At 47.2% G+C, this 10,648-nt stretch overlaps 2 non-coding genes across 2 annotated transcripts; one reads left to right on the forward strand and one right to left on the reverse strand.

The window, feature by feature from the left end:
* Positions 1 to 5,579: 5,579 nt before the first annotated feature.
* TRNAL-UAA lies at positions 5,580 to 5,662 on the forward strand. The gene has a single exon. It is a non-coding gene; the product is annotated as a tRNA-Leu (tRNA).
* A 676-nt stretch (positions 5,663 to 6,338) lies between these two features.
* Positions 6,339 to 6,421, reverse strand: TRNAL-UAA. The gene has a single exon. It is a non-coding gene; the product is annotated as a tRNA-Leu (tRNA).
* Between the last annotated feature and the right edge of the window lie 4,227 nt (positions 6,422 to 10,648).

The raw sequence follows: 10,648 nt of genomic DNA on the forward strand, positions 1-10,648 counted from the left end.
AAGATTATAATTTAAATCAAAAATCTAAAAAAAATGCTTAAAATAACAATCAGCATTATCCATCAAAATTAACAAAAAAATCTGCCAAGCCTATGTATATTAAAACAAATACAGAGCTTTATTCAAAGCCCACAGAAGTCCACTGACTTCAGTAATCTGTGGATCAGGCCCATAACGCCTATCTCTGGGCTGGTCTACACTGGAGGTTGTGGGGGATCGATCTAAGATACTCAACTTCAGCTACGTGAATAGCATAGCTGAAGTCGAAGTATCTTAGATCAATTTACCTCTCATCCTCACGGCACGGGATTGACGTCCGCGGCTCCCCCTGTCAACTCCACTACCACCGTTCATGCTGGTGGAGTTCCGGAGTCGACGGGAGTGCTTTTGGGGATCGATATATCGCGTCTAGATGAGACACAGTATTTGTCTGTATTTGGGCTGTAAACTCTTTGGCTCTGATGCCGGACAAGACAATCTCTTACTAGGTGTACACATCCCAGAACAATAGAGCCTGGGCGATTTGAAGTTTTCTCTTTCCAGAAATGGAAGAAGAGAGAATAACTAGTGAAAGCAGACAGAGCTTAACAAGGGAATGCGCATGAAGGTTGGAGAAATTATTCTACCTTGTGACAGGGACTATAAGGCCTTCTCTTCCTCCTGCTGGAGGTGTTGGCACTTCACCACCCCATCTCAAGGAAAACCCACTCAAGCTAGGCTACCAACAAGACACAGTCCTCCAAAGGCCTAGAAGGGACAGGAGTAGTCATTGACCAATCAGGAGCCATCAGACCAGTTAAGAAGGCTTGCCTGCTTCTACTTAGGGACAGTGTAGGGTGAGACTAGGATAGAGGGGGAGCTCCTTAGTGCAAGCCCATGGCCAGGTTAGGGGCATGGCTTCAAGTGCTGCCACTAAGGGCTTGCCTTTGAGGTTTGCTTGTTTAATAATGCAGACAGAAAGATTCTGAGTTGGTTCTTTTTATTTAACTGTTTAGACATTGCCACCAAGCTTACAGCACCGGCTGCCCTGCTCTGAACAGGCTTCTGCAACTTGTAGAACAAGAAAGGGAGCCCCCACAGATCTACTCTAGGCCCTGCAGGGGGTGCCAGGGAACAGTCCCAGCTGTAACACACCATGTATACTGACTTGGACCAAATGCATGGTTGGCGTAGGAAGGCGAAACACCAATGGACTCAATAGTCTGGCATGTTTAAATCTCTAGGGAGAGAGTGGGTGAGGAATGACAATGGGGGTGGGGCTATATTCTGGCCTATGCTAAGGTCCCTTTGCCTACACCGGCTGTAGAAAGGGGCTGCAGTAGCCTTACCATCCTGGAGTACCCCTTTTCTCGCTATTTCAGATGGCCTCCTGAGGTTGAGACCTGTCCTGCCAGCCACATAACCACCCAGATAACCCCTCCACCAGTATAAAAGCCAGTATAGAAAACCCCAAACAATCATCTGTCTCTTCTGGAAGTTCCCTTCAGTCCATCTCTCCAACAAAAATAAAGTCTAAACCATAAATATCTCTGGACCTCTGACTCCTGCTGGGTTTGAGGTTTCAGCCTCTCTTCCTCTTCCCTCCAGCTCCCAATCCTTTCCTCAGAACATTAACTTGTGGGGTCACATCCCCAAAATCCTGTGCTTTCACAGGGAATCCCCCACAGGGGGTTTGTCTGGGCTCTTGCAGTTCTTCTTTTCCTTTACCTGGATCCTTATCCAGCCTCTCCTCCCGCAAGAGGACTTCCACCCATTCTCTCCCCTGTGCTCCCTCCTTTCACTTCCCTGAACTTGTTCTTTTGAGTTCCTCCCTCAGCCTGACCCCAAGAGTATCAGGTGAGGTGAATAGAGTTCTCAGACTCCCTTTAACCCTTTGTAGGCACGTGTGGAGTTTCTACACCCCATCACAGGGGCCTTCATAGATGTTAAGGCCAGAGGGGACCGTTGTGATCTTCTAGTCCGATCTCCTGCATAACACAGGCCATGGAACTTCCATGAATTAATTCCTGCTTTAAATCCAACAGCTGTGATTGAACTAGAGCACATTTTTTTTTTCTAAAACAAATGATCTACATTTAAAGATTTCCAGCACAACCCTCTGTAAAATGGTTCAATGGTTAATTACCCCACTGTTAAAAAATGCATACTTTATTTCTAGTCTGAATTTGTCTTTGGGACTTAAAGGTGCCCAAACCAGGTAGTGGAAGATTGCTCCCGTGTGAAATGGCATTCGTTCCCTCTTCACCCCCTGCATCCCCCTTGTACAGTGGAGAAAGGGACCAGAGCTGATGTTCCCAGGCCCTTCTGAAAGGTGAGGTCCGGAATCAAGCTCAGAACCAAGATACAGATTTTGATGCACACTCACGGGGAACCAGATCCCTAGCTGATGTTAATTGGTGTGGCCTCATTTAAGTAATTGATTTACATCAGCTGGGTCTCAATCTGGTTATAATACCATTTAACCACTGGACTAATGCCCCAAAAAACCAGGGGTCGGCAACCTCTGGCACACGGCTCACCAGGGTAAGCACCCTGGCGGGCCGGGCCAGTTTGTTTACCTGCGCGTCGGCAGGTTCGGCGGACCGTGGCTCCCACTGGCCGCGATTCGCTGTCCCAGGCCAACGGGGGTGGCGGGAAGCGGTGCGGGCCGAGGGATGTGCTGGCCATGGCTTCCAGCCACCCCCATTGGCCTGGGACGGTGAACTGCAGTCAGTGGGAGCCGCGGTCCGCCAAACCTGCCAACGCGGCAGGTAAACAAACTGGCCCGTCCCGCCAGGGTGCTTACCCTGGTGAACCGCGTGCCAGACGTTGCTGACCCCTGCCCTAAAGACACATTTTCTAGCTTCTAAGATGATATTGCAAACAAGGGGAGTGAAAAGAAATAAACCTCATAGAAGCAATTATTTGACAGTCATTTTTCAACAAAATGTTAATCTAAGGATTTCAGCTCTCTATTTTTATAGACCTCCTGGCTGCCGATGACTTATTCACCATAACAAACAGTCCTTAGTGTCTTAATTCTATTCTTTTCTTTCTTGAGCCCCATCTTCCGGGAACATTTTTGCACTAGACAATGCAACTCAAAAGTTTTCGTGTGTCTCCTTGACAGATGCAAACATTATTCCCATTGTGTCCTCACTGAATGAAAAATTGAAAGTGCAGAGCTGGCCCAGGGAAGATTGACTGGATTCTAAATGAACGTTCTGATACTAATGTAAAACTAGAGGGAACAGACACCAATAATGAAGTGAAATACAAGGTTAAGTATTGGAAACCAATTAGCTAGTTCATCAGTGACAACTCTTTGATGGCCAGAACTGCTTCCAGAAAGATAAGGGTATATTGTTTAAAAAAACAATTAAAGCTCAACTCAGATTCGCATACAATTATTTCAGATTCACATGCAAATCCAAAAGGATGGATACACTCAAAATACTAATATTATATATGAGTTATAGAGTGTGAGTCTCCTCTTGCTTGCACTACTATAAATCAGGAGTAAATCCACTGATGTCCACAATGTAGTGTGAATGAAAGGATAATAAGGCCCTCTCTTGCTATCCGGATTAACTTCTCACACTGGTTTTACACCAGTGTGACACCATTGATTTCAGTGGAGTTTCTCCTGATTTACACTGGTGTAGATGAGTGGAGAATCAGGCCCAGAAACCATGTGGTAGATTCTCTGCCTTGCTCTGCTCCTTTTGTGCTGTTCCGGCAGTGGAATGGGAGTAGAGACTGGCAGCAAGTCCCCTTCTGGGGATTCCTCCAGCATTGGGGCGTCCCCAAAAAGCATACAGCTGGTTGAGTTGGCTCCTCATGGCACCAACCCAGCAGCCCCCAGTGCAGGGGCCAAGGAAAGGAAGTGGTGTTTTGAGGTGGCACATGTTAGACTTGCTCTCAGCCATGCACAGAGTTGGGGCTGTACAAAGAATCAGTTGGACATTTAAAGTTGGAGGTGGGAGCAGCCTGTATCCATGTTGTCATCCCTGCTTGATCCTGGAGATATTTGGACAGATATCCCAACAGGAGTTAATGCTGCCTCAGGCTAATGTGAATCCTGTTGACTAATTGCCCGAGGCAGCATTGTCTCGTGCAGAGGCCCTGCCATGGCTGATACTATGCAGCCGTGTGGTGCTCATCCCAACAGTAGCCTAGCTTCTGTTCTCTCGGAAGTCAATGGGAGTTGCCTGAATTTCTTCTCATGGAAGCCACATCCAAGACAATGTACATGATAACTAAATTATTTTTTTATGGCGGGGAGGAGGATGGCCATAAGAATAGCACTGTCATGAAACAGTCATTAATTTAGTCTGTAGAACAGAGGAGGTACAGGAGAGTCTAGTTGGGTTGGGATCTTTTTATTGTCACTATTAGCAGTCAAGATTCTGACACCCTAACTCACATTCATCTCTCCACAAAGGTTGGATAGGGCCAAGGTTATGAGCAGTTCTTGTTCAATTTGTTGCTTTCTTGGCTTAAGTATCTGGAGTACCAGGCACTTCAAATCTTAGTATCCCCTTTCTATTTGTTACCCATTGAGGGTACTCACTTAAACCACAAGAAGGCTAAAGGGGGGCTTTGGGTTTCTGGCCTTGTTGGGTCCCTGGCCTTGTTGGGTCCCTGCTTTCTTTTAAGGTACCTGGAGGATAGTCCTACCAGTGTCTGACCTACCAGAAAGTTCTGCTAGCAAGTTCCCCCATTGCAATGCCTAATTCACATTTCACAATGCATTCCTGCTCAATAGAACCACTGCAATCAAATGAAAGTCAATTGCTTTTTACAGATCCAGATTAACACAACTACCCCTCTGATAAAGGTCTATCAGAAGAGCAATACAGATCAGAGAGGTTTTGAAAAAAAACAGTTCAAGAGCAAACCACAGTAATACATTATAGTATAATGTACACTACCTGGCCCCGAATTTTGCGGTCCTGTTAGGAATTCTGTAGTTCTTTGTGAACATCTATGAATATAACACTGAGAAGTGAGAGGCGCGCAGGTTAAAGGGAAGTAGCAGCAGCAGTTGCTTGAAGGTTTCTACCAAGTGGTCAACAAGAAGCAGCAAAGTCCACCAAGAAGCAGGGTTCAAATAGCTAGATGGCAGGGTCTTTAGGCTGTGGAAGTCAAGACATTAACCACTCAGCCATCTTAGCCAGCAGCAAGGAGTAGCTTCTCCACTCCAGGAGAACACCCTCAAACATGATCCGGCCCTCTTACTCTGGGCGATTCCACATCGCCCCAGACTCTGCAGCCACCATCAGGCGCATAAGGCAGTGCCACAGGCTTGCACTTCTGTGAAACGTGAGAACCAAATGGGGAAGCACCTCACTGCTGGGGGACAACAGGTCCTGTCAGAAACTACTGCCCAGGCCCCAGTGAGCTTTGAACTCATAAATGCTACATCACAAGAGGAGAGAACTAATCCCTGAACTATGGAGCCAGGCATCAGAGTGCATTCCCCCTGCTCCAATGTCTACGTAAGGGATGATGCACTTGCCATAGTCTTGTGCTCAAGGAAGTGGGCTCTTTGATGACATCCCAAGAAGTCCTTCCGCTGAGGGAAGCTTGCTGCACTCACCAGAATGGCCGAGAGGTTAAGGCGTTGGACTTAAGTTCCAATAGACATGTGTCTGCGTGGGTTCGATCCCCACTTCTGGTAAGGTGCTGCTCTCACGTAACTTTTATTCCATTGCCTCAGCACAGCTGCTATAAGGGAAGCTCCAGCCACCCACGGCTGGACAAGGCGAATGAGTTTGCAAACCTCCCTCTGCAGTAAGGCTCCATTTTGATTTGAACTCATGACCACTGGTTTAAAAAACCAATGCTGTGAGCCATGGAGTGGGCCCAAGACAAGTCCACCCACCTCCACCAAAAGGAGAAAGGGGATGGACCTAGAGCTCGCAGATCAGCACACTGGCCTCAGTGAGATTCTGAGCCACACAGATAAGTGCCTACTGGACTGCAAGCCCAATGCTTTCACTACTCGGACATCCCGGGGCTCCCTGATGGCTTTCACAAGGAAACAGGAACACGTAGGGACGTCTCCAAGGATCCAGTTGTGTTTGGGCTTGCACCCATCCCCAGATGATCCTGGCAGGTGCAGTTTCACAAAGGTGGGTGGACTTGTCTTGGGCCCACTTCATGGCTCACAGCATTGGTTTTTTAAACCAGTGGTCATGAGTTCAAATCAAAACGGAGCCTTACTGCAGAGGGAGGTTTGCAAACTCATTCGCCTTGTCCAGCCGTGGGTGGCTGGAGCTTCCCTTATAGCAGCTTGCTGAGGCAATGGAATAAAAGCTAGCTCTCTAGAGCTCCCAGGTAGGAGAGCAACACCTTACCAGAAGTGGGGATCGAACCCACGCAGACATATGTCTATTGGAACTTAAGTCCAACGCCTTAACCACTCGGCCATTCTGGTGAGTGCTATAGCTTACCCCCTGCAGAATGACTTCTTGAGATGTCATCAACGAGCCTGCCGCCTTGAGTGCGTGACTATGACAAGCGCAGCATCCCTTATGTAGGCATTGGAGCAAGGGCAAGCAGCTTGTAATATAGCTCAAGGTTAGACCACTGTTCTTATAAACAAGCGGTCATGAGTTCAAAGCTCAGTGGAACTTGTGCAGTGGTTTTTGGCAGGGCCTGTTATCCCCCAGCAGTGAAGTGCTTGCTTTTTCTTAGGTATTTATTAATTGTTTTGAGGTGCACAGCAGGACAGAGTGTTTTCTTAAAGAGAAGCAGTAGCCAGATTTTTTGTACCAATTGTTCAAAGGGTAGCAGCAGCAGCAGGGGTCCACCAGAAGTGGAATTCAGGCTCATGCCCATTGGAACTTGAGCCCAGCGCCATTCTGGTGAGCAGGCAAGAGCAGCCCAACCGCTACACCCACAGAAGTCTTGGGCGTGCTACGGCGCTCTGGCTTTGCATAACTACCCAGCTAACTGCGTCTCAACGGGGTTACACTTGCTTAGGAAGTTGTCTCTCTGCGTGTGCTTGGCTAGCTGCGGAGTGCCTGGCTAGTGGTTTGGAGTCTAGGGGAGGTGAAATTGGCCCCCCTCAGTCAGAATTTAGGGGAAATCTCCAAATCCAAAGCAAAGACGTAGAGTGCCGCTGATCCTATTGAAGAGTGTTTCTGCTCCTGCTGCTCATAGCAGCGTTCTGGGCTGGGGGACTGCCTATGACCCAGTGCTTGGGAGGATGGGGCCCCGGGACCCCACAGCCCCAAGGGCCACAGATTAGCCTCCAGAGGCCGACTATGGAGCCTCCCTTGGTCTTCCATGGCTTGACTATTAAGCCTTCCTCTGTGGCTTCTCTTGGCAGGGAGCAGCATCCCCAGTGGCATGTGATTTGGGAGACAACCTGTCTGGAAAAAAATGCTGCCACCATCTGATGCGTAAGGCAATGCCAGAAGCTTGTGGTAGAGAGCTTGCACTTCTGCAGGGCTCGAGGGCCAAAAGGAGAAACTCCCCCAACATGAAGGGCTCACTGCAGCTGGCTTGGCACCATGTGTGGTGGTGCAGCACCTTGCCTTGTTGTAGCTAGACAGCGGTGGGGAAAGAAGGCCTCCTACCTCTGGGGTTAGTGTGTTGGCTTCATAAAGTTTTCCTTGTGAGTTCAATTCTCACAGGGGTTTGGATGGGTGTTACTTAAAGGGGTGTGTGTGGAGAGTGCAGATAGTCTGTAGTTTAGCTCTGCCATTTAAACCTCTGTCTTATAAAACACTGCCCACAGCCTTATTTCTTCCTGTGTCATAGGACAGCTACAAGTATCCTTCGGTGGAGAAAGAAGTAACACTGCCATTCCTCAGACCTTTCTGGAGAGGATTGCAGTGTTCCTCTATGAAAAGATAATTGAGATCTCTAAGGAGGATTAATGGGATTTCCCTGTGCACATAAACCAACTCCTCTGTATGGTCCCCTCTTCCTAACTTTACATGGGAATGAAAATTAGATAACAATCCCATTAGTGTAATTGGAAAGGCATTCATACAGTTACCCAAGTTTCATTTCCCTTCAGTGGACTTGCCCATTCTCCACTACCAGGATTGACTTGACTGTGGTTGAGACTCAAAGAGGTCCTGACTCATGGTATACCTGGACCTCCTGGTCACATGTCCCCCATCCTCCTCCAACATAAGACCATAAGAACGACCATACTTGGGGACACCAATGGTCCGTCTAGCCCAGTATCCTGACTTCCATCAGTAGCCAATGCCAGGTGCTTCAGAGGGAATGAATAGAACAGATAATCATCAACTGATCCATCTCCTGTCAGCCATTGTCACCTTCTGGCAAACAGAGACTAGGGACACTTCAGAACATGGTTTTGCATCCATGCCCATCCTGGCTAATAGCCATTCATGGACTTATCTTTCATGAACGTATCCACTTCCCCCCACCTCACTGTTCACACCGGAAACCTGTCACTTGGGCTCCTGAGAGGTATCCACAGAGGTGGCGATGTCCCCACCGTTTACGCATGTAACTAGTTGCAAAGTGGCAGGTCTGCAGCTCGGCACCAGATCAGCTGTTGGCCTCCCTGGCTTCTGGTCTGCCTGCCGCAATTCCTTACTTTTACGCAGTACTGCTGCTGTTCCCTGTCTTATCCAGAGCTGGTGCTAGCCCATTGGGGGCCCTAAGCAGGAATATTCCCTCCCACGCACAAGCACCCAATACTAAAGCAGTCATGCTTTTACAATAAAAAAGCAAATAGAGGGCCCCGAGCTGCTTGGAGGCCTAAGCAAGTGCTTAGTGTACTTATGCCTGTTGCTGTCTCTGGTTGTATCGCTGCTCTGGCATCCCCCGTGCAATATGCTCATAGATGTCCACATTTCTACAGCTGGTCTATTGCTGTACTTGCTTAACCTCTTCACCCCACATGCCCAGGAGATCCAGTATCTCCCATCTACTCCAAGCCGGAGCAGATCTGGAGTGTATATGCAGCATGGTCAGCAGGGCAGTTGCACACTGCAATGGAGAGCTGCTAGGTGCGCTCATCCCACTGGAGAATCAGGTTCTAAAGGGGTGGGTGGCGCCCATGACCCCTAGGCAGTGAAGTTCACAATTTTGGTCACAATTTTGACCAGAGGCATCTGTACCGGGCATTATGGGACAACTGCTGGAGTATTGTTAGTACAAATATAGACACCACAGTACCTACATTGACCTAAGTTGAACTCAATACATTGACCATAGCTCAATGTCACTTAGGGAAGTTGTGTTACTGTGTCGGTGCAATGGAGCACTTATGACAGCTGGAGACAAATTTAAGTGTAACAACACACACAATGAGGTTGATGCAAGGCGGCTTACGTCAACCCAACTCCGAAATGTAGACCAGGCCCAAGTCTCAGCAACTCTCAGATCAAACTCCTGAGGTTGTTCAATATACGTCCCACCCTTGTTCAGGGCTGGGCCTAAAGTCACAATCTAAAGTCCTAAGTAGGTTGCTGGGGAAGATAAAGGATCTAATTCTTGCCCATTTTACTTCTGTTGTGCAGTATTTGCTCTGTAAGTAGCCTCACAAGTAAAGATGGCAGAATTGGGCCCCAACTTTTTGAATTTCTGCTGTAGGACTTAAAGGATTTAGTCAATCTCACGCAACCACAGTAGCCGCTCAGGGCCTCTCAGTTGTCTAAACTTTCTAGACTATTGCAGTATGCTGGTCAATAGAATTTTTTTACCTCCCCTTCCTAACCACATAAGCTGCACAAGGTGAACAAATGTCACTGAATTAATATTTATTTTGCAACATAAAAGAGCCCAGCACTATCCACAAATAGCCTAATTAATTGGGATTAATTTCATGTGTAAAGTTTGGCTCTGCAGGTGTTGATGGAGTAATACATCAAAGAGGCTTCACTTCTGTACAAAATCAATGCTAAAATAACCTTGATTACTGTCGCTGTTGATGTCCCATATACCACTAATCAGTCATGGTTTGCAGTGAACATTATTATGAACAAATATTGTTTGTTCTCTTATTGGCATTTTTCAAGAGCCAGTGGTAATATTCACTGCTGTTTGCTAAGAGAAGGTTTTCACCCTTGGGAAATTGTACAGGCTGCCCGGGAGCACATGGAACTGGTCAAAGAGGAAAATTACTTGAGCTGGAAAACAGAAAATAAAGGGAATTACCTTAAAATGGAAGAAACAGATTTTTTTTCTCCCCTGGATTTAGAACTGGAAAGTACATTTTAAGCAATGTCAGGTTTCCAGAGGAAATGCTTTACAATTGAGGAGTGCATTCTCTGGAGATGGTTAGGTCTGAAATACCTGACCTGTGAGGTACCCAAACCTAATACCACCAAACAAAACCTCTGAGTGAAAGCAACTAACTCACCTTTAATAAAGCTCTTCATCCATTTCTGTGATCACTGCTTTTATTCAGAGTGAGTAAACGCTGGCCAGGCTGGTCACATTGTCTCATGGCCCTTTCTTCTTCATTTTTAATGTTGGTACTTAATGGATTTTAGAGCCCAATCCTGCTGCCATCAATGTCAATGACAATTCCCATTAACTCCAGTGCTGAGGTCCTGATCTTAACACCCACTGAAACCAATGGGAATGATCTCATTGGTGTCAATGGGATGGGAACTGACCTGCAGATACTATTAAACTATAGTGTGACTTCAGGCACAGCTCAGAGCAA

This window comes from Mauremys mutica, chromosome 6, assembly GCF_020497125.1.
Source record: "Mauremys mutica isolate MM-2020 ecotype Southern chromosome 6, ASM2049712v1, whole genome shotgun sequence".
NCBI classification, from domain to species: domain Eukaryota; kingdom Metazoa; phylum Chordata; order Testudines; family Geoemydidae; genus Mauremys; species Mauremys mutica.